Source organism: Entelurus aequoreus, linkage group LG12, assembly GCF_033978785.1.
Source record: "Entelurus aequoreus isolate RoL-2023_Sb linkage group LG12, RoL_Eaeq_v1.1, whole genome shotgun sequence".
NCBI classification, from domain to species: domain Eukaryota; kingdom Metazoa; phylum Chordata; class Actinopteri; order Syngnathiformes; family Syngnathidae; genus Entelurus; species Entelurus aequoreus.
In genome coordinates, this window is record NC_084742.1 from 7,431,145 (window position 1) to 7,453,229 (window position 22,085).

Sequence of the window (22,085 nt, forward strand, 5' to 3'; positions counted from 1 at the left end):
GCAAAGCTGAATTATTAATCGTGTATTTACATGTTCAGTCACTGGGAATGTCCATTTTGCGTTCTCGACTCTCATTTTCAAGAGGATATAGTATCCGAGGTGGTTTAAAATACAAATCCGTGATCCACAATAGAAAAAGGAGAGTGTGGAATCCAATGAGCCAGCTTGTACCTAAGTTACGGTCAGAGCGAAAAAAGATACGTCCATCACTGCCTCTCAAATCCTTCACTGTAACGTTCCTCATCTACGAATCTTTCATCCTCGCTCAAATTAATGGGGTAATCGTCACTTTCTCGGTCCGAATCTCTCTCGCTCCATTGTAAACAATGGGGAATTGTGAGGAATACTAGCTCCTGTGACGTCACGCTACTTCCGGTACAGGCAAGGCTTTTTTTTTATCAGCGACCAAAAGTTGCGAACTTTATCGTCGATTTTCTCTACTAAATCCTTTCAGCAAAAATATGGCAATATCGCGAAATGATCAAGTATGACACATAGAATGGATCTGCTATTCCCGTTTAAATAAAAAAAATGTAATTTCAGTAGGCCTTTAAGGCTCTAATTACTTCACATCAAACATTGCTTTTCTGAATGTATTTGGGCAGTGGGGGAAATACTGCATATTTTAGTTTTATTATAAAAAACTAAGTTGTCTTTGACAGAAAAGGCATCAAACCTTTTTGTTTTTTTAAACTTTATATCAACCTGAAGTTGATATACTGTACAGATTTACTGTAAGCGTTATATAAGTAAAAAAAAAAATAATTTGACTTGTTTTTAACATTTTAATGACTTAGACCCTTTATGGTCCCTGGGAACAAAATCCATATATTTTGTTATGGTTTGAAAATGAAAAATATCAAAATGGTCCCCCGCATGCTTTAATTTTTCCGTGTGCGGCCCTCAGTGGAAAAAGTTTGGACACCCCTGGTTTAGGGCAAGTGGCAGGCAGCATGTGTGGCGTTGTGTGGGAGAGCGGTTTACTGATGTGAATGGAGTGGCCCAATGTGGGAGTGGGGTTATGGTACGGGCAGGCGTATGTTATGGACAAAAAAACCACAAATTAATTTTATGATGGCATTTTGAATGCATAGAGATACCGTGACCAAATCCTTAGGCTCCATTCATCCGAGACCATCACCTCATGTTGCAGCATGACTATGTACGGCCCCATGTTGCAAGGATCTGTACACAATTCCTGGAAGCTGAAAACACCCCAGTTCTTACATGGCCAGCATACTCAGCGGACATGTCACCCATTGAGCATGTTTGGTATGTTGTGGATCGCCGTGTTCCAGTTCCTGCCGGCATCCAGCAACTTGGCACAGCCATTGAAGAGGAGTGGACCAACATTCCACAGGCCACGATCAACAACCTGGTCAACTCTACACGAAGGCGCTGTGTTGCACTGCGTGAGGCAAATTGTGGTCCCGCCCCTAGATGGCCAATAAAGCAAAACTGCACATTTCAGAGTGGCCTTTTACTGTGGGCAGCCTAAGGCACACATGTGCAATAATCATGCTGGTGAATCATCATCTTGATATGCCACACCTGTGAGGTGGGATGGATTATCTTACCAAAGAAGAAATGCTCACTAACACAGATTTTAAAAGATTTGTGAACAATATTTGAGAGGAATAGGTCTGTTGTGTATATAGTAAAAGTTTTACATCTTTGAGTTCAACTCATGAAAAATGGGGGCAAAAACAAGTTGTTGCGTTTATATTTATATATATATATATATATATATATATATATATATATATATATATATATATATATATATATATATATATATATATATATATATATATATATATATATATATATATTGTCAATAGTATTTGGCCACCTGCCTTGACTAACATATGAACTTGAAGTTGCATCCCATTCCTAACCCATAGGGTTCAATATGATGTCGGTCCACCTTTCGCAGCTATTACAGCTTCAACTCTTCTGGGAAAGGCTGTCCACAAGGTTGCGGAGTGTGTTTATAGGAATGTTTGACCATTCTTCCAAAAGCACATTGGTGAGGTCACACACTGATGTTGGTCGAGAAGGCCTGGCTCTCAGTCTCCGTTCTAATTCATCCCAAAGGTGTTCTATCGGGTTCAGGTCAGGACTCTGTGCAGGCCAGTCAAGGTCATGCACACCAGACTTTGCCATCCCATTCTTTATGGACCTTGCTTTGTGCACTGGTGCACAGTCATGTTGGAAGAGGAAGGGGCCCACTCCAAACTGTTCCCACAAGGTTGGGAGCATGGAATTGTCCAAAATGTTTTGGTATCCTGGAGCATTCAAAGTTCCTTTCACTGGAACTAAGGAGCCAAGACCAACTCCTGAAAAACAACCCCCCATCATAATTCCTCCTCCACCAAATTTCACAGTCTGCACAATGCAGTCCGAAATGTAGCGTTCTCCTGGCAACCTCCAAAGCCAGACTGGTCCATCAGATTGCCAGATGGAAAAGCGAGATTCATCACTCCAGAGAAGGCGTCTCCAGTGGGGACGTGCTTTACACCACTGCATCCCACGCTTTGCATTGGACTTGGTGATGTATGGCTTAGATAGAGCTGCTCGGCCATGGAAACCCATTCCACGAAGCGACCTCTTTGTACTATGCGCTTCAGCATCCGCTGAGCCCTCTGTCATGATCCGTGGTCCGGATCATGTTTTGTTTAGTTATGTTCTGTTGGTTTTGGACTCCCTTGGTTCCTGTTTTGTGCACTTCGGGGGTTGCTTTTGGTTCCCATGGGTACTAATTGGTTTCACCTGCCTCTGATTGGTGTTCGGCACGTTCACCTGCTGTTGAGCACTAATCAGAGAGCTATTTATTCACGTTGCTCGCCACACTCGGTCTGGCTTCATTGTTTGCAGGTGCGCTCTTTAAGTCAATAAGTGCGCGAGAAATATATATGTTTGTATACATACATACATATAAATATTTTTTTTCACTAGAGAAAAGCGCTATATAAATATAATTCACTTCACTTATATATATATATATTTTTTTTTTTTTCACTAGAGAAAAGCGCTATATAAATATAATTCACTTCACATATATATATATATATATATATATATATATATATATATATATATATATATATATATATATATATATATATATATATATATATGAATTATATTTATATAGCGCTTTTCTCTAGTGACTCAAAGCGCTTTTACATAGTGAAACACAATATCTAAGTTACATTTAAACCAGTGCGGGTGGCACTGAGAGCAGATGGGTAAAGTGTCTCGCCCAAGGACACAACGGCAGTGACAAGGATGGCGGAAGCGGGGATCGAACCTGGAACCCTCAAGTTGCTGGCACGGCCACTCTACCAACGGAGCTATACCGCCCCACACATATATACACATATACGTGTATATATATATAGATATATTTATTAGGGATGTCCGATAATGGCTTTTTGCCGATATCCGATATTCCGATATTGTCCAACTCTTTAATTACCGATACCGATATCAACCGATACCGATATCAACCGATATATGCAGTCGTGGAATTAACACATTATTATGCCTAATTTGGACAACCATATATGGTGAAGATAAGGTACTTTTTAAAAAAAATTATAAAATAAGATAACTAAATTAAAAACATTTTCTGTAATAAAAAAGAAAGTAAAACAATATAAAAACAGTTACATAGAAACTAGTAATTAATGAAAATGAGTAAAATTAACTGTTAAAGGTTAGTACTATTAGTGGACCAGCAGCACGCACAATCATGTGTGCTTACGGACTGTATCCCTTGCAGACTGTATTGATATATATTGATATATAATGTAGGAACCAGAATATTAATAACAGAAAGAAACAACCCTTTTGTGTGAATGAGTGTGAATGGGGGAGGGAGGTTTTTTGGGTTGGTGCACTAATTGTAAGTGTATCTTGTGTTTTTTATGTTGATTTAATTAAAAATAAAAAAATAAAATAAAAAAAAACCCGATACAGATAATAAAAAAACCGATACCGATAATTTTCGATATTACATTTTAACGCATTTATCGGCCGATAATATCGGCAGGCCGATATTATCCGACATCCCGAATATTTATATATATATATATATATATATATATATATATATATATATATATATATATATATATATATATATATATATATATATATATATATATATATATATATACACATACATACATACATATATATATATATATATATATATACACATACATACATACATATATATATATATATATATATATATATATATATATATATATATATATATATACATACACACACACACACACACATATATACACACACATATATATATATATATATAAGTATATATATATATATATATATTTATATATACATATACATACACACACACGTACACATACACTTACACTTACACACATAGCGCGGCCCCCAGCCAAATTGTTTTAACCAAATGTGGCCCCGGAGTCAAAAAGTTTGGGGACCTCCGATTTACATTGTAGATTGTCACTGAAGGCATCAAAACTATGACACCTATGAAGTGAAACCCCTTTCAGGTAACTACCTCTTGAAGCTCATCGAGAGAATGCCAAGAGTGTGCAAAACCGTAATCAGAGCAAAGGGTGGATATTTTGAAGAAACTAGAATAGTGAAGTGAATTATATTTATATAGCGCTTTTCTCTAGTGACTCAAAGCGCTTTACATAGTGAAAATAATATGAAAGAATATAAAACATGTTTTCAGTTATTTCACCTTTTTTTTGTTAAGTACATAACTCCACATGTGTTCATTCACAGTTTTGATGCCTTCGGTGACAATCTACAATGTCATGAAAATTAAGAAAACCCATTGAATGAGGAGGTGTGTCCAAACTTTTGGCCTGTAGATAGATAGATAGATAGATAGATAGATAGATAGATAGATAGATAGATAGTACTTTATTGATTCCTTCAGGAGAGTTCCCTCCGGAAAATTAAAATTCCAGCAGCAGTGTACAGAATTGAGATCGAATTTAAAAAAGTAAATAATGGGGGTATAAATGGAAACAAAATAGAAAAATATTACAATAGAATAAAAACAAAAAGCATCAATGAGAATACAAATATAACAGTAAAATAAGAATATAACAAGAGAAACTAGGCATTAGTGACCATGTTATGAAAACGCATTACACTGTTATTGTTTTGCATCCCCCGTCATTCTAATACCCCCCCCCCCCCCCCTCCCTCCCTCCCAGAGAGGAGTTGTACAGTCTAATGGCGTGTGGGACAAAGGAGTTTTTTAGTCTATTAGTCCTATACTTGGGATGAAGCAGTCTAGCACTGAACAGGCTCCTCTGGCTACTGACAACGGTATGCAGAGGGTGACTGGCATCATCCAGGATGCTCACTAGTTTTTCCACAGTCCTCTTCAGTGAGTCCAGTTTTAGTCCGATCGTAGAACCGGCCCGCCTGATCACTTTCTCCAGTCTGGAGCTGTCCTTCTTAGATACACTGCCCCCCCCCCCCCCAGCACACTACGATGTAGTACAGAACACTGGCAACCACAGACTGGTAGTACATCCACAAGAGTTTTTTACAGACGTTGAAGGAGTGCAGCCTCCTCAGGAAGTACAGCCTGCTCTGTCCTTTCCTGTACAAGTGTTAACAGTCCAGTCCAGCCACACCCCGAGGTACTTGAATGAGTCCACGGTCTGTACCTCGACTCCCTCCATCACAATAGGTTGTGACCTTGGACTCGACCTCCCAAAGTCAATGACCAGCTCCTTGGTCTTTGAAGGGTTGAGCTGCAAGAGGTTCCTGTGGCACCAGACAACAAAGTCCCTCACCAGCCTCCGAAACTCCTGTACTGTACTGTGTACTGTGTGTATATATATATATATATGTATATATATATTTATATGTATATATATATGTATATATGTATACTGTATATACCGGGGGTCGGCAACCCGCGGCTCTAGAGCCGCATGCGGCTCTTTAGCGCCGCCCTAGTGGCTCTCTGGAGATTTTTCAAAAATGTATGAAGAATGGAAAAAGATGAGGGGAAAAAAATCAATTTTTTTGTTTCAGAATGTTTTCTGTGGGAGGACAAACATGACATAAACCTCGCTAATTGTTATAAATCACACTGTTTATATTAAACATGCTTCACTGATTCGAGTATTTGGCGAGCGCCGTTTTGTCCTACTAATTTTGGCGGTCCTTGAACTCGCCGTATAGTTTGTTTCCATGTATAACTTTCTCCGACTTTCTAGGACGTGTTTTATGCCACTTTTTCTATCTCATTTTGTCCACCACACTTTTAACGTTGGGCATGAGTGCACAAAGGTGAGTTTTGTTGATGTTATTGACTTGTGTGGAGTGCTAATCAGACATATTTGGTCACTGCGTGACTGCAAGCTAATCGATGCTAACATGCTATTTAGGCTAGCTATATGTACATATTGCATATGCCTCATTTGTAGCTATATTTGAGCTCATTTAGTTTCCTTTAAGTCCTCTTAATTACATTTATATCTCATGTAATATGGCTTTTAATTTTTTGCGGCTCCAGACAGATTTGTTTTTGTATTTTTGGTCCAATATGGCTCTTTCAACATTTTGGGTTGCCGACCCCTGGTATATACATACGCACACTATCTTGTGTCTTTTTACAAATGAACTTGCACATACAACCGCATTCTGCAGCCCTCAGTACAATCGGCTGCTGATGTCGGGCCATTTCATTCATTTTGGGTGAAGAGGTTCTGCAGAGGAAGATGAGGAGGCGGGGCCGAGCCTTCCATGAGCCCCATCATACAGCCAGCGCTCTAATTACTTCCACACTCCTCCTTCATGTCTTTGATGGATTCTCAGGAGCCAGAAGTGGTGGATCAGCACTTTCCATCCTCTCCTACCTCCTCTTATGTCCCCCCCCCCCCCCCTCCTCTTTTGTCAGGGCAGGGTTTGTGTTATTAACCTTCCGTCTGCTCATGCAAATATAACGCCGTAGTCCTCCGTCTCTCGTCGCCGCCGACGGTTGAGCTCTTATTTCCTGCTTAAGAGTTATCCCGCAGCGTTTGTCAGAGGTCGAAAGCGAGTGGAAACTCAAACAGGCTGCGGCGGGAGGAAAACAGACAGATTGACTGGACACTGTGGTTCAATTATGGTCGGATTTCACTTGAGGATAAAGGAGAAAATGGAAAAGGGAGGCTGTGTTTGGAAAGAACAAAATGGAGTGGACTTGATGATGGAGTTCAGTGTTGATGGTGTCTGTCTGTGTGGACTGGTGCAGAACAAAAACGGGGTCAGGGGTGCACTTAGTTTTGATGGATACAGCCCTTCACCCTCAAGTCTTGCTGCGTATCTCGGTCATCAGCGCTAAGTGGTGATCACCAAACCCGGGTGGGGGATGGCAATAATCATCAGACGTGAGTGACAGCTTTACACCCCTCCAGGCTGATAAACGGACGCCCGGCGGCTAAAGGACTCGCTAACGTCCTCATTAGCCTCCCTCTTCCTTGCAGTGCCACCCTGCCCATGACCAATGATGAGGGCTCATGGCGCCGCGCATAAAATCCACACCCGCGCTCCGCCGTACAACGGGGGCATAAAAATGACAGCTGGACTTTAAAGTGTTACTGTGTCGCTTTTAACGGCGGACACAATGAGATACACAGTCGTCAAAGGCCCCTAATCTGCAAGTTATGGGAGTTGAAACGGTGGCTACATACTGAGAAACCAAATGTCATTCCCAACTATCCGGCCACACATTCAACAATTCATATCTCGGTTTGCTTTAATATTTAATACCATCTGTTGGGTTTTTTCCTCTTACATTTTCATTTTGTGCCCAACAAGTTGGCAAAGGCATTATGTGGCAGAGCCAGTTAGTGCTTGAAATTGTGACTATACGTGTATATGTATATATGTGTATTTATTTATATATATATATATATATATATATATATATATATATATATATATATATGTATATGTATATATATATATGTATGTATGTATGTATGTATGTATGTCTTAATTAGATTATCCAAAAAATAGTGCTCGATACCGTGGTAGAGCGTAATATGTATGTGTGGGAAAAAATCACAAGACTATTTCATCTCTACAGGCCTGTTTCATGAGGGGTTTCCTCAATCCTCAGGAGATTTTCTCCTGAGGATTGAGGAAACCCCTCATGAAACAGGCCTGTAGAGATGAAATAGTCTTGTGATTTTTTCCCACACATACATATATATATATATATATATATATATGTATCTGTTTATATTTTATTTTATTTCTGATTATTATTATTATTAATGTATTATTATTTTTCTTTTTTTTCCTGTTTATTTAATCGATGTATTTGTAGATATTACTTTGTTTTTTTGTTGTTGTTTCTTTCTTTTTTGTATTTGCACGTTTCAAAAGTAGATACACCATATTGCCAAAATTATTTTGGCCACCTGTCTTGACTCACATATGAACTTGAAGTGCCATCCCATTCCTAACCCATAGGGTTCGATATGATGTCGGTCCACCTTTCGCAGCTATTACAGCTTCAACTCTTCTGGGAAGGCTGTCCACAAGGTTGTGGAGTGTGTTTATAGGAATGTTTGACCATTCTTCCAAAAGCACATTGGTGAGGTCACACACTGATGTTGGTCGAGAAGGCCTGGCTCTCAGTCTCCGTTCTAATTCATCCCAAAGGTTTTCTATTGGGTTCAGGTCAGGACTCTGTGCAGGCCAGTCAAGTTCATCCACACCAGACTCTGTCATTCATGTCTTTATGGACCTTGCTTTGTGCACTGGTGCACAGTCGTGTTGGAAGAGGAAGGGGCCCACTCCAAACTGTTCCCACAAGGTTGGGAGCATGGAATTGTCCAAAATATTTTGGTATCCTGGCGCATTCAAAGTTCCTTTCACTGGAACTAAGGTGCCAAGCCCAACTGCTGAAAAACAACCCCACACCCTAATTCCTCTTCCACCAAATTTCACACTCTGTACAATGCAGTCCGAAATGTACCGTTCTCCTGGCAACCTCCAAACCCAGACTCGTCCATCAGATTGCCAGATGGAAAAGTGTGATTCATCACTCCGGAGGAGGCGTCTCCAGTGCTCTAGAGTCCAGTGGTGACGTGCTTCACACCACTACATCCGACGCTTTGCATTGGACTTGGTGATGTATGGCTTAGATACAGCTGCTCGGCCATGGAAAGCCATTCCATGAAGCTCTCTGCGTACTGTACGTGGGCTAATTGGAAGGTCACATGAAGTTTGGAGCTCTGTAGCAACTGACTGTGCAGAAAGTCTTTGCACTATGCGCTTCAGCATCCGCTGACCCTTCACTGTCAGTTTACGTGGCCTACCACTTGGTGGCTGAGTTGCTGTTGTTCCTAACTCTTCCATTTTCTTAAAATAAAGCCGACAGTTGACTTTGGAATATTTAGGAGCGAGGAAATGTCACGACTGGATTTGTTGCACAGGTGGCATCCTATGACAGTTCCACGCTGGAGATCACTGAGCTCCTGAGAGCGGCCCATTCTTTCACAAATGTTTGTAGAAACAGTCTCCATGCCTAAGTGCTTGAGTTTAAACACCTGTGGTCGGGCCAAGTGATTAGGACACCTGATTCTGATCATTTGGATGGGTGGCCAAATACTTTTGGCAATATAGTGTATCATTTTGAAGATTGGCAAGATGACAGCCCTGTGACCTTACTGATTTCACACATGTGCTCACAAGGTTTGTCGAGATGATTAAAATAATTAAATACTTTGAAGGGTTCTTAATTGCTTACAGTAACAAAGTATGATTGACACATAACTGCTTAAGTATTTTTAACAGTAGTTTAGTCTCGTTCCACGGCGAACGCTTTGTTGCTATAGTTTCAGCCTTGACTTTAATAAAAACATGCCAGCAAATACTGCGGAGGAACGAAGTGGGGATCCATCACTAGCAGAGTTTTTAAATTTTTTTAACTCAGTCATTATTTGTCAAATGTGCTGGTTTAATGAACAATTCACACAACAATGGGAAGAGAAACAACCATCAGACACACACACAATTGCTCATCAATAAGTGGCTGCAGTAGCTACTAGTGCAGGGGTGGGCAATTAATTTTTACCGGGGGCCGCATGAGCAACCCGAGCACTGCTGGAGGGCCACATCGACAATATTTCAATTAAATTTTGCTCAATATTATTTTTGATATATACCGTAAGATAAATAATAATAATAATAATAATAATAATAATAGTAATACTTCAACATAGTGTGTGTAACAGCATTCCATGACCAATATAAATAAATTAACATTAATAATAAATGACAGTAAAATAAGCACACGTATGACTGAGGAGTCATAGTGTAACTTTGTGTGGTGTTTGAGTTGTCTGACTTTTTGTGTGGCCATAAACGCACCAGTGGTTTAGTGCTATGCGTGTTGGTGACAGATGACAAGTTGGTTTTGGCCTGGTTTGTACGGCAGAAAATGACTAGTTTTTCGAGATAGAAGTGTTTTACTCATGTTTTTGGTGTGGTTATGTCCGAATATAAACAGTTTTGCTCAATAAAGTGATCGATATAATTCCTGGCCTCGAAGCATCTCGATAGACGTTACAATAATTGAACGGTGTTGACGAACACCGTTAGGGCCGCTTGTTGTCACTGTCACTCAAAGTTGCATTGCAAAATTACATAGAATAAATATGTTTATTTTGTTTAGAATTCAGATGGGATTTGATTTGGTGCGCGGCATATATTTGCTGCGCGCAGCGGACGCTTGAGCAGTGCGCAATTGCGCAGGCGCGCACCTTAGAGGGAACGTTGCTTGGCAGTCCATGTCTTGTTGGAAACACGTCATTCTTCATCAACTTTTCTCTTGTCGCTGCATGTGCACCTTCACTCGCAGGTTACACACGGACACACGCCCGTAAATAATACTTTTCAAAATAAAAGTAGCACAGTTGTATTGCGCGCACGACATAGATGTTTTTTCAACTTTATTTTGTAATTTGTAATGGCAGCTGTTCACATTCACTCACAATCACGCACACGCATACGTCCACACGGAAGTAATACAAATAACGATTTTCAAAACAAAAGCAGCACCGTTGTATTGCACACTCGACATAGATACTTTTTAAAATGTATTTTGTAATTTATAATTGGCCTCACGCGGGCCGGACAGGGACGTACAAAGGGCCGGATGTGGCCCGCAGAATGCCCAGGTCTGTACTAGTAGCTAGTTCTTATTTGTATTTGGCAGACTTGCTAGATTGGATGGACAACATTTGCAAATTATTGTAGAGGCAAACACATTTGGAAAACAATTGACCAACAATACATGGCTGTAGTAGCTACTTGTGGCTGGTTGCTTCAAATATGTCATTGCGTTGCTCCAATATTGAGGAAAACAATTGGCAATATGTGACTGAGATAACTACCGGTTGCTAGTTGCATCAAATACGTGATCATTTTGCTCCTCACATTACTAGACAATACGACTAGAAGCTAGTTGCTACAATTATGTGATCACTTTGCTCCCTGTGTTGGGTAAACCAATTGGCCAATACAGTAATATATGACCGTGCTACTAGTTGTGGAGTTGCATCCAATGTGTGATCATTATGCTCCCTGTAGTAGTGAAGCAGTTTGCTAACAATACGCGGCTGAAGTCGCTACTAGAGGTTGGCATGCATCAAATACAGTGTGTGATAACTTTTCACTATATCGAGATGAACGATTGGTCAGGATCCGTGGTCCGGATCATGTTTTGGTTAGTTATATTCTGTTAGCTGGAGGAGTCTGGATTGGCAGACCTGGGTGGTGGTTCCTCTCTTTAAGAAGGGGAACCGGAGGGTGTGTTCTAACTATCGTGGGATCACACTCCTCAGCCTTCCCGGTAAGGTCTATTCGGGTGTGCTGGAGAGGAGGCTACGCCGGATAGTCGAACCTCGGATTCAGGAGGAACAGTGTGGTTTTCGTCCTGGTCGTGGAACTGTGGACCAGCTCTATACTCTCGGCAGGGTCCTTGAGGGTGCATGGGAGTTTGCCCAACCAGTCTACATGTGTTTTGTGGACATGGAGAAGGCATTCGACCGTGTCCCTCGGGAAGTCCTGTGGGGAGTGCTCAGAGAGTATGGGGTATCGGACTGTCTGATTGTGGCGGTCCGCTCCCTGTATGATCAGTGCCAGAGTTTGGTCCGCATTGCCTCCAGTAAGTCGGACACGTTTCCGGTGAGGGTTGGACTCCGCCAAGGCTGCCCTTTGTCACCGATTCTGTTCATAACTTTTATGGACAGAATTTCTAGGCGCAGTCAAGGCGTTGAGGGGATCTGGTTTGGTGGCTGCAGGATTAGGTCTCTGCTTTTTGCAGATGATGTGGTCCTGATGGCTTCATCTGGCCAGGATCTTCAGCTCTCACTGGATCGGTTCGCAGCTGAGTGTGAAGCGACTGGGATGAGAATCAACACCTCCAAGTCCGAGTCCATGGTTCTCGCCTGGAAAAGGGTGGAGTGCCATCTCCAGGTTGCGGAGGGGACCCTGCCCCAAGTGGAGGAGTCCAAGTACCTCGGAGTCTTGTTCACGAGTGAGGGAAGAGTGGATCGTGAGATCGACAGGCGGATCGGTGCGGCGTCTTCAGTAATGCGGACGCTGTATCCATCCGTTGTGGTGAAGAAGGAGCTGAGCCGGAAGGCAAAGCTCTCAATTTACCGGTCGATCTACGTTCCCATCCTCACCTATGGTCATGAGCTTTGGGTTATGACCGAAAGGACAAGATCACGGGTACAAGCAGCCGAAATGAGTTTCCTCCGCCGGGTGGCGGGGCTCTCCCTTAGAGATAGGGTGAGAAGCTCTGCCATCCGGAGGGAGCTCAAAGTAAAGCCACTGCTCCTCCACATCGAGAGGAGCCAGATGAGGTGGTTCGGGCATCTGGTCAGGATACCACCCGAACGCCTCCCTAGGGAGGTGTTTAGGGCACGTCCGACTGGTAGGAGGCCACAGGGAAGACCCAGGACACGTTGAGAAGACTATGTCTCCCGGCTGGCCTGGGAACGCCTCGGGATCCCCCGGGAAGAGCTGGACGAAGTGGCTGGGGAGAGGGAGGTCTGGGTTTCCCTGCTTAGGCTGCTGCCCCCGCGACCCGACCTCGGATAAGCGGAAGAAGATGGATGGGATGGATGTTCTGTTAGTTTTGGACTCCCTTAGTTCCTGTTGTGTGCACTCCTGGGTTTATTTTGGTCACCATGGGGATTAATTGGGCTCACCTTCCTCTGGTTGGTGGTCCCACGCGCAGCTGCTGTCAACCACTAATCAGAGAGCTTTTTATTCACCTTGTTCGCCACGCTCAGTCTGGCTTCCTTGTTTGCGAGTGCATCAGTTACGTTGGGTATTCCTTGTTTTCTTGACTTCTAGTTCATATGCTAAGCTTTGCCATAGCTCCCATGCTATCAGAACGCTTTTTAGTATTCTTGTGTTTTGCATGATTTATGGACAATAAATCATTCCTACCTCACGCTTTCGTCCGGAGTTTTCCGTCTGCATTCCCGGGAGAACGACCCCGCATAAAGATGCGACCCCGACGTGACACGATTGGTGACCAATACGTGGTTGAGGTACAGTCGCGATCACAAGTTGACATACACTTGTAAAGAACATAATGTCATGGCTGTCTTGAGTTTCCAATACTTTCTACAACTTTTATTTTTTTTGTGATAGAGTGATTGGAGCACATACTTGTTGGTCACGAAAAACATTCATGAAGTTTGGTTCTTTTATGACTTTATTATGGGTCTACTGAAAATGTGACCAAATGTGCTGGGTCAAAAGTATACATACAGCAATGTTAATATTTGGTTGCATGTCCTTTGGCAAGTTTCACTGCAATAAGGCACATTTGGTAGCCATCCACAAGCTTCTGCTTGAATTTTTGACCACTCCTCTTGACAAAATTGGTGCAGTTCAGCTAAATTTGTTGGTTTTCTGACATGGACTTGTTTCTTCAGCATTGTCCACACAGGACTTTGGGAAGGCCATTCTAAAACCTTAATTTTAGCCTGATTTAGCCATTCCTTTACCACTTTTGATGTGTGTTTAGGGTCATTGTCCTGTTGGAACACCCAACTGCGCCCAAGATCCAACCTCCGGGCTGATGATTTTAGCTTGTCCTGAAGAATTTGGAGGTAATCCTCCTTTTTCATAGTCCCATTTACTCTCTGTAAAGCACCAGTTCCATTGGCAGCAAAACAGGCCCAGAGCATAATACTACCACCACCATGCTTGACGGTAGGCCTGGTGTTCTTGGGATTTAATGCCTCACCTTTTCTTCTCCAAACATATTGCTGGGTATACTACTTAGATGTAATAATTGTTTCCTTGTATTGGGGAAAACAAATGGCCAACAATACTTCCAGGGGCTACTTGTATTACAGGTGATAATTTATCTCCCTATTTTGGGGAAAACAATTGGCCAACAATACGTGGCTGTGGTCGCTATTAGCTACCAGTTGCATTGAATGGACGATAACTTTGCTCTCTCTATTTGGGGAAAACAGTTGTCTAACAATACTACTTGGGGCTCCTTGCATCAAATATGTGATACAGTAACTTTGCTCCCTATATTGAGGAAAAAAATTATCCATTAGGGCTGCAACTAACGATTAATTTGATCATCGATTAATCTGTCGATTATTATTCGATTAATCGATTAATAATCGGATAAAAGAGACAAACTACATTTCTATCCTTTCCAGTATTTTATTGAAAAAAAACAGCATACTGGCACCATACTTATTTTGATTATTGTTTCTCAGCTGTTTGTACATGTTGCAGTTTATAAATAAAGGTTTATTTAAAAAAAAAAAAAAAAATTTTTTTTTTTTTTTTTAAAAGCTTCTGCGCATGCGCATAGCATAGATCCAACGAATCGATGACTAAATTAATCGGCAACTATTTTTATAATCGATTTTAATCGATTTAATCGATTAGTTGTTGCAGCCCTATTATCCATATATTTTTAGGAATATCCAAAATTCACAAAGGAATGTACTTGAGGCAAGCAGTCAGAGCACACGCACACACACACACACACACACACACACACACACACACACACACACACACACACACACACACACACACACACACACACACACACACACACACACACACACTGAGGATTACTATCAGCCCCAGGGGGGACGAGTGAAAAGATGAATACATACAAGCGCGCTGTGCATTGTGTAAGGTATAGACTACAGAGCACATTCACTCCAGCGAATAATCCTGTATAGTTCCCATCACAGGCTTTTCATTTATACACCCCGAGGTGCTGTCAGCCCTTTTCCCCGTGGGCCATTTGATGAGTTGTCATAGGAACGCTGCTGAACGGCATGTGTATGTGTGACAGCGAGCGAGGAGAAAAGGGAGAATATTAAAGACTCTATAGAGTAAACGAGCCACTTCATGGTTAAATACAACGACGCCCCACATTCAGATCAATCAATATCCCATTTGTTGGTTTTAGGGCCTCTGTGTGTTCACAGGGCCCCTCAGTGCCATCATCAATAAATTACATTTACTTTCTATCACAAACTAGTGGCTCTCTAAGCTGTGGTTTAAAGGTTTCACTTAGAATGTGCCTCATAGATTCCTCATTATTGGAATATTGGAACATAGCTGTTGTGGTTTGGATCAGACCTGGGCAAATTAAGGCCCGGGGGCCGCATGCGGCTCGTTAAGCATTTCAATCTGGCCCGCCGGACATTCCCAAATCATTTTTTTAGGTCTTTAAGATGGAAACTGTAGCTGCCATTATGATGTGCAGTCATGTTTTCAAGTGACCTTAAGTCTTGAACTATACGAAGTATTTCAATGGTTGGAATCTGCGCTTTTGAATGATATACTAGTTACTATGGTAATCTAATTAGTTACTACGGTAATCTATTTATCTATTTTTAAGCTTGAAAATGATTAATTTCGAGCAAAATGATGTGCTTTGTTACCAATAGAAACAAAGCTAAGATATGGATGTCAGTGTTTCCCATAAACTGCCAAGATACCTGTGGTTGTGGGGGCGTGGCTATGGGCGTGCTCACTATGACATCATCGAGTAATTTGCATAATTTACTACAATGATATGATTTTCTCTAAAAAGGCTCAAAAAATGTATACTTACTAATTAATAATAACAGTTTTGTTTTAAACGTCCATCCATCCATCCACCCATTTTACAATATAATTACAACACTTTATGTACATATTTATATACAGATTTGAACAACAAGTTATTCACTGAAATATATTTATTAATTGTGGTTCTTACAAAAAATATATCTTATAAAATATAACAGCTAAAATGTCTCTTAAAGCTCTGCCCCTTTAATTAGTGCATACTAAATCATTTAACTTTAGCCTACTACTACAACCATATTATTTACCAGCAACATAAAGTGAAACAGAGGCAGAGGTGTCCTGCCACAGTCAGTAACCTATAAACAGAAAACAGTAGTGGTCAAATACAAATAAGGCAACAAGAGAAGTATCCTACACTTCTCTTTTGTAAAGTAAATCTGAACAGCCTATATGGGCATCTACATCAACTATATGATTTTCCTGAGAAGCTGGACAGGACAAAAAAAATAAAAATATATTTTTTTATTTTTTTTGGCGACCCGCCACGAAAGAATTACGTCCGCCACAAATAAATGAATGTGTGGGAAACACTGGATGTTGTGTTCAGTCTAGTTTAGCATACAGCATATTGACTGGTTACCTCCTGTATCATTATTTTGGGGCACATATAGCAACTCACACCCTAAAACACAAAATGTTTCCCCATTTTATGACCTTTCCAGGCGTTTTTTTCTTTGTTGCAGGCATTCTTTTTTGGGGCGATGATAATGTTATGACCTGTGAGCCACCTGTCTATGTCCATTCAGATCACACCGTATTTGGATCAGGTGGTGCATGTGTTTCCAAATTATCACGGAATTCCATGCCCCCTCTCCAAAGAGAAAAGAAAAGTTGTTCAGCCAAGGCTTATTATTTCCAGTTTCTCCAGGAGAAAGTTAATCTAATGAGCATTATCGGCAGCTAATGGGAATTATAATTAGGCAGATGCAGCAGATTATCTGCGCGTAATTAGCTGTGTCTGTCAGCTCCAATTAGCATGACAGGAATTAGGAAAGTTTGTGGAGTTTGTTGGTGGTGGTGATGATGATGAGGAGCGAGGGAGAAGGGCAAGGAGATGGAGAGATGGATGACGGCGAGGTTTAGGGACGTGCCAGCGGGCGCAATTAAGGACTGTTTTAAACAGCCCGTATTATACTAATATGTATTGGAAGTGTTTTGGTTCAAATCTAGCCTTTACGCTGGAATTTAAGCAGTTTAAAAATGCTTTTAGGAAACCCTACTGGGAACGCAGCATTTTGTGTGTCTGTAGCTTTAATGCTAATGAGATGTGTTTGCCCACACCTGCGCTATTGTGCACCTTATCTACTGCTTTGCTGCCTTGCCATATGAGTTCAAGGACCGAGCTCGTAACTTAAAAATACTCCTATCTCAAAGGGTGAAATTTTATTAAATAAAACCAGTTTTAAGTAAGATTGAAATTCATCAGAGCTGATTATTTTATGGAGGAGTGTAGTTAATCATAAAACTGGCACCCGATGTTATTAAAAAGTATTAATTTTGGAACGGAGAATCGTTGTGAATAGAATCGTTTCCCACGAGAATCGAATCGGGTGGTGCCCAAAGATTCCCAGCCCGACTAATCGGCGTTCTTCGGCACACTTAAGTTCACGCAAGTCGAAAATTCCTTTCATTCTTCTTTTTATCCGTTAAAAATCCTGGGAACTGGTAAAATATCCACCTCGCTGCGAGGAACAAAAAAAAAAAAGTTCTTGAAGAAGAACTAAACATACCCGGGGAGTTTTCAGTGGAAACACACGGGGTACTTTATTTACCGGGGTAAATGGGAAAGTTCCAGTTGATGTTCCTGCGGTGGAAAAAGGCCGATTAGGCAATACCAGTTCCTGCTACCCAGATATCGACACCGGTACTCAACGGTACCAGTTTTCGGTGCTTTTGTGTGCGTTATTAAATAGTAATTGTTTTTGATAATAAATTATTGCAACATTTTAAAATGAGCTGATTATAACTGCTGTCCAGTTGTTATATCTTGTTTTATTATCACATCACTGAAATTACAGGTGCAAGTTCAAGACGCTAGATGGCAGTAGTGTGTAGACCTAAAAAGTGTTAAAACTGTAAGTATTGCACTTATTACACACCAGCTGTTTGATAGTAACATGCATCTTAGTTGTAGTTTTCATTAACACATTTGGAGGTGTTGAAATTGCCATGTAAAATTGCTAATGCTAATCAGTAGCATGTCAATGGCAAAGCCAATGTATGTTAGCATCAAGCTAGCACGGGTGGAGCTTTACTCAACTTCCGTGGGAGTTGTGTCAAATACTTTGTGTAGACCTAAAAAGTGTTAATACTGTAAGTATTGCACTTATTACACACCAGTTAGCATCAAGCTAGCACGGGTGGAGCTTTACTCAACTTCCGTGGGAGTTGTGTCAAATACTTTATGTAGCCCTAAAAAGTGTTGATACTGTAAATATTGCACTTATTACACACCAGCTGTTTGATAGTAACATGCATCTGAGTTGTAGTTTTCATTAACACATTTGAAGATGTTGAAATTGCCATGTAAAATTGCTAATGCTAATCAGTAGCATGTCAATGGCAAAGCCAATGTATGTTAGCATCAAGCTAGCACGGGTGGAGCTTTACTCAACTTCCGTGGGAGTTGTGTCAAATACTTTATGTAGCCCTACAAAGTGTTAATACTGTAAATATTGCACTTATTACACACCAGCTGTTTGATAGTAACATGCGTCTTAGTTGTAGCTTTCATTAACACATTTGGAGATGTTGAAATCGCCATGTAAAATTGCTAATGCTAATCAGTAGCATGTCAATGGCAAAGCCAATGTATGTTAGTATCAAGCTAACACAGCTGGAGCTTTACTCAACTTCCGTGGGAGTTGTGTCAAATACTTTATGTAGACCTAAAAAGTGTTAATACTGTAAGTATTGCACTTATTACACACCAGCTGTTTGATAGTAACATGCGTCTTAGTTGTAGTTTTCATTAACACATTTGGAGATGTTGAAATCGTCATGTAAAATTGCTATTGCTAATCAGTAGCATGTCTATGGCAAAGTCAATGTATGTTAGTATCAAGCTACGGCAGGTGGAGCTTTACTCAACTTCCGTGAGAGTTGTGTCAAATACTTTATGTAGCCCTAAAAAGTGTTAATACTGTAAATATTGCACTTATTACACACCAGCTGTTTGATAGTAACATGCATCTTAGTTGTAGTTTCATTAACACATTTGGAGATGTTGAAATTGCCATGTAAAATTGCTAATGCTAATCAGTAGCATGTCTATGGCAAAGCCAATGTATGATAGCATCAAGCTAGCACAGGTGGAGCTTTACTCAACTTCCGTGGGAGCGTTTTTTTGTATCAATTACTTGGTGTAGCCCTAAAAAGTGTTAATACTGTAAGTATTGCACTTATTACACACCAGCTGTTTGATAGTAACATGCATCTTAGTTGTAGCTTTCATCAACACATTTGGAGATGTTGAAATTGCCATGTAATATTGCTAATGCTAATCAGTAGCATGTCTATGGCAAAGTCTGTTCTCAGTTTACGTGGGAGCGTTTTTGGAGTCAATTACTTTGTTGGCATTGAAATTTTAACATTACCATGAGGTAGTTTGTCTGAGTCCGCTCTCAGTGCTGCTAGAGTGATCGCCAACCGGGCAACTCTGGTACTGTAACATGCACGGCACTGTTGGATTGTATGTGTTTCGGTCGGTGCCTAAAAAGTACCCATTCCTAGGTATTATGATATGGGAAAAAGCTGGAATGGAAGGCATAGCCCACATTTTCCCGTAATTATATACACTAAATGATCATTTTTAGAGTAAAAGCGGCTTTATTGGTTTAATGAAGAGTGTCAAATTGGTCGGTGCGGGGAAATCCTCCGGAATCCACAGTGAAATTGACCGACGTCTTATGGAGCATTAGGAGGGCTTAGCTGGAAAGTGTCTTGTTTCACTGAAATGAGCTCATTTGAATGTAAAACTGACATTATACATTTTCATGCTCTCTCTATTTAACGGGAATCAACTCATTAAGGCCCGTGTGAAAAGGTTCTATTCAATAAATCGTTTGTAAAAAAAAAAAGAAAAACACGATCCATTGCGTTGAATTAAAAGAGCCGTGCTAAACAAAGCGCTTCCTAATGTTTTTAATCAGCCTGGTATCGCCACGACAACACCCTCCCCGGGTGCCGTGTCAATGAACACCGCAGCTAGCTAAACAGCTCCTGATTGAGAAAGCCTCGTCGCATTTGCATGGATTATCTCTGGCTATTTGACCAGGCTGCATGTGTGTCAGTGAAGCACGCACGGTAAACAGCTGCAGTCAATAGGCGAGGGGGGAAGCGGATGCCTCGACTGCACACACGTGCCAAACCAACGCTCCACCGCAGACATGCATGTGCACATAAAGATGACACTTAAACCCAGGAGACGTTCATCTCTTCTGACAGCTACGGGGTTAAGATTATTTCAGGATTATTGATTTGACTTTGGTCATATTTGCCTCACCGCCATGTTTAGAGGTGCACTTTGCAGCAATGTTAAGCTTACGTGGGTTGGTAGAGTGGCTGTGCCAGCAACTTGAGGGTTCCAGGTTCGATTCCAGCTTCCGCCATCCTAGTCACTGCCGTTGTGTTCTTGGGCAAGACACTTTACCCAACTGCTCCCAGTGCCACCCACACTGCTTTAAATGTAACTTAGATACTATGTAAAGCGCTTTAAGTCACTAGAGAAAAGCGCTATATACATACTGTATAATTCACACTTCACATTTTTTTGAAACCAAAGAAATGTAGGAACACCAACCGCTCATACGCCAGCTTTTGGTGGTGTAATTGGTGGACTAATTGTGGTACAGTAAATGTGAGCAACTTGGGTTATAGATCACGGCCGCTTTTTAGTAAAACGTCTTTGCAGGAACACAAGCTAATCTTGGCAATTTATTGTCAATACATTGAAAAAATATATACTGTATTTTCCGGACCATAGGGCGCACTGCCAATGAATGGTGTATTTTTTTTAAATCTTTTTTCATATACAACACTTCCTACAGCACTTACAATTTTTAGTATATCAGTATGTGGAATTCAATTATGGAACGGATTAACCCAAGAAATCAAACAAAGCACCAATTTAAATCACCAACATGATTCCCGGGCGCGGCGCCGCTGCTGCCCACTGCTCCCCAAGGGGATGGGTCAAATGCAGAGGACAAATTTCACCACACCTAGTGTGTGTGTGACAATCATTGGTACTTTAACTTTAACTTTAACTTAATATGATTCAGTTTAAAGGCCTACTGAAAGCCACTACTACCGACCACGCAGTCTGATAGTTTATATTTCAATGATGAAATCTTAACATTGCAACACATGCCAATACGGCCGGGTTAGCTTATAAAGTGCAATTTTAAATTTACCGCCAGACTTCCGGTTGAAAACGTCGAGATATGATGACGTCTGCGCGTGACGTCAATGGTTGATACGGAAGTATTCGGACCCATTGAATCCAATACAAAGAAGCTCTGTTTTCATCCCAAAATTCCACAGTATTCTGGACATCTGTGTTGGTGAATCTTTTGCAATGGAGACTGCAAAGAAGAAAGCTGTAAGTGGGATCGGTGTATTAGCGGTGGACTACAGCAACACAACCAGGAGGACTTTGAGATGGATAGCAGACCCGCTACCGTGAGTACAGCTTTGGCTTCCAAACATTTGATCGCTTGCCCGTACGTGCGTGTCGCTATGTGCATGTCACGTACGTAACTTTGGGGAAATATATGTTTCTTGCCGACTCTGATGGCGGCCGGGGTGTCGTCGAAAGCTACAACGCCCGCCGCCGTCCCGTAGCTAAGTTAGCTTCGATGGCGTCGTTAGCAACAGCATTGTTAAGCTTCGCCAAGCTG

General features: G+C 41.1%; 1 long non-coding RNA gene across 1 annotated transcript in view; it reads left to right on the forward strand.

Annotated features, from left to right (window-relative positions):
- LOC133662658 (uncharacterized) overlaps positions 1 to 21,861 on the forward strand; it is a 67,581-nt gene extending 45,720 nt beyond the window's left edge. Inside the window, exon 5 of the long non-coding RNA XR_009828131.1 lies at positions 21,730 to 21,861. This is a non-coding gene — a long non-coding RNA (uncharacterized LOC133662658). The remainder of the gene's footprint in view (positions 1 to 21,729) is intronic.
- The last annotated feature ends 224 nt before the right edge of the window (positions 21,862 to 22,085 follow it).